The following is a 3,609-nucleotide window of genomic DNA, read 5'->3' on the forward strand; positions in this document are numbered from 1 at the left end:
AGACACACATACACACACACACACACACACACACACACACACACACACGGTGAGAGAGAGAAAAATGTTGAAATAATTAGACATGTACCTAATAAAACATTATCAATTGTTTTGGTGATTACCTCTGGTTGGGGGCATGGGGCACAGATAACTTATTTTTTTTCTTATTGAGCAACATTTTCTAAATATTCTTCAATGAACATATTTGAATCAGATAAAAAGAATAATAAATTTTAAAATGCTTAAAACATGTTTTCATTTTTAAAATCTATTTTTATTGATTTTGGAGAAGGAGAGAGAGGTAGAAACATCAATGCTGAGAGAGAATCATTGATTGGCTGCCTCCTGCATGCCCCTTACTGGGGATCGAGCCGGAACCTGGGCATGTGTCCTTGACTGGAATCGAACCCGAGACCTTTCAGTTCACAGGCCTACTCTCTATCCACCGAGCCAAACCAGCTAGAGCAAAACATGTTTTCTTTTTATTAGTCACATAATTTACCAAAGGCCCAAGTAAATATAGGCTCTATTGAACTCTATATGTGTAGAAAATTTTAAATGTGAAACCAGTTGGATGATTAATTAGCATAGAAGGCAATAATTTCTTTCCTATTGAGTTACATATATGTCACTTTTTGAGTGAAAAATTGGTCAGCTGTACCTTATTTGCTGTTATTATTAATATCTTCAAGTGAACATGTTTAACGTTTTTTCCAGGGGTCCCTCTCTGCAGTTATTGGTGATTTCAGCCATTCATTCAAATATGCACACATGCTGAACAAAAATATGCCTGGGGATGAATTTCTCACTTTTAAAAGAGAGTAGATTTGTTCAAGAAAATGCTGCCCTAAAGCCTCTGCGCTGAGAAATTAATCTTTACTCAGAGAAATTCCCACTGTGCAAACAAGTACTCAGGGCATAAAACATGGGAAATATCCTGAACTTCATCATCCCCAATCAAATCCTTCTGTTTATTTATTGAAAATTCCATAGGATGTCTAATGGAGCACTTTCTAAATCTATAAAGTACTATGCAGTTTGAAGGGAAGTCACTTTCATTGAGTTGAACTACTATGGGGCAAAGCAAGAACATAAAAATCCATCCAAAATGTCTTTATGAAATAAATTTATTAAAATGTATATTGCCAAAAATGTATTACTAAGGGACATATCAGGCAAACATAATGTTTAAGATATAACTACAATTATTCAATAGTAGTTCTACTGAATTGTGAAATTCTCAACAAATACAATATTCATATGCACAACTATTTTTAATAACTACTACATGTATTCACACTTTAATATTCTTACGTGCTTTAGTATGACAATACATATAACTATTCCATGCCTAAAAACTTCTAAAGAAGCTTCTCATTGCCCTTAAAAAAAATCTACTTGACATTATTTAAAAGCTATTTAGGATCTGGTCCATGCTGATCTCTAACAGTCTCCTCACATTATATGACCTCTACCAAATCACTGTAATTTGTTAAATCTAAGGTGGCAAACTTGTTTCAGTTATCTTACCTATTTTAAGTAATACTTACTGTATATAGGTTTAATATGATTTCAAATCCAGTTGTTTATGACTTCAGTGAAATTGTTTTAACACTTGTTTATGCCAAAAATCAAACAAACCAAAAAGGTTGCTTTAATGTAAGTAAGAATGAAGTAAGTTGTGCCCTGATGTCATCATTCTTCATCTGTTGTCATTGATAAGCAGCTAGCAAGCAGCCCAGCTGTTGAGGGGTCCAGCTGTGGGTTTATCCACAGGAACATGTAGAGAAGCAACTATGGCAAGGGAACGTACCCAGAGTTTGTGAAGACTATTTGAGAGTCTTGATTTGGGCAAGGAGACTGACTCTTTGCTATCCTAGACACTCTTTGAAGACCTTTGGGGCATTTAGCTCCTGCAGTGGCCAAGGCGACTCTGGTTGGCAGTTGCACGCTTGGCTCTTGACTTTTGGCTCCTGGGCTGTTGACCCTCTTGCTCTCTTGGGACTCCTGTTGCAGGGGGGCATACTCCCCTGCATTCGAACATGTGGTCCGCAGCCGTGTGGCCTCCACACAAGGGACTCATGGACTTTTAATTAGCCTGATCCTCCATTGGACCCACACCATCATGGAATGAAAACTCTGGGCCCTGCTTTTAGCTCTACTGAACCCCTAGCTATATATTTTCCAGAACTGGTTTAAGGGACATGGGGCTTTGTAAACTGAGAAATATAATTCCACGCAAATAAAAGTCTCTCATCCTCTCATGCAAGTCTTGGAAAATCCCTTTTCTCAAGATATTGTAAGAGCCCCATTCCCTCCAGCGTCAGAGGAATTCCATCCACTCAACCCTCTGGCAACAGCCCCATGAAGGAAGTCAGCCCACCTGCCAACAACAGCATCTTAATTCCCTAGCAACATGCCCAGGCAACAGGGGATTTTACTTTCGTGCTGGCTGCTGGAAACCAGCTCTTGGTTTGTGGCTGTCTCCTCTGAGTGCCTCCTCATAAAAGAAGGTACACCGCTGTTAAAATGTGGATTTTATTCCTCTTATCTCCCCTTTCCTGGAACAATAGTGTGATTAATCTGTCACTTGTTTGGAGTATGTAATTTCTTTATCTAGCCTATTAAGAGATATTATCTTGTGTGCTATTTGCTTGTGAAATTATTGTAATTCCCGTAGTGAACCTATGTTAAATGAAATTGCTGGCAAAGACATGCAGTCTTTGAGTATAACTTTGCCGCCTCCCCCAAACAAACAAACAACAAAAAAAAGGCAACAGACTATTCGTCTTTAGCAAGTGATCAGAGGCAAATAGGTCTAGCTATATTATTATTATTATTATTATTGTTAATTATCATTATTATTCCTGTGACCATGTATTAACCACATGAAATTCTTTGGGCCCCAAAGCTTAAAACTTTAATTGGTTGTTTCTATATATTTTTTTAAATTTTCTATTCTTTCTTAACATGTCCTCTTTTTTGCAAAGTGGATTTAGGATTTTTTGTTTGTTTGTTTAAGCAGGAATCTTACAGGAAACTGTTTCAAATTTAACTTCATCTATGAGAAAAAAAATTTCACTGATATTACCAGTATCATCCATAGAATGTCATTTCTACATTTGAAGAAAAGACTGACCTTTAAATTAGTTCCTAATTATCCTTCCTATTTTTATCTTCAATGTAAGCTATCTGTTCATTTTTTTTTCATTCTGCCTTAAGTTTTCTTCTGAATTGCTAAGAATTTAAAGAATATAACATATGTAGCTGGTTTTACTTTTTCTTTACTGTGTTATTATGATTTCATTCACACATTTGCAAGATGGAGAATGAATAGGGAACTTTAGAATAAAATACAAATTAATAACTATATATCACCACCTGTTTTTAGGTATAAAATAGTAACAATAACTTTGAAACCTCTCCATGATCACATCCCATGCTTATCCCCTTGAGCTATCCAGATTTCTAAATATTTTATTTGATACTAGAGGCCCGGTGCACAAAAATTTGGCGCTGCCCCTCATGAACAGAGCAGGGCCCATCAGGGGGTTGGGGCTCTGTACCCTGTCATGCACAGAGCAGGGCCCATCAGGGGGTTGATGAGCT

Source organism: Myotis brandtii, unplaced genomic scaffold (assembly GCF_000412655.1).
Source record: "Myotis brandtii unplaced genomic scaffold, ASM41265v1 scaffold52, whole genome shotgun sequence".
Classification (NCBI taxonomy): Eukaryota; Metazoa; Chordata; class Mammalia; order Chiroptera; family Vespertilionidae; genus Myotis; species Myotis brandtii.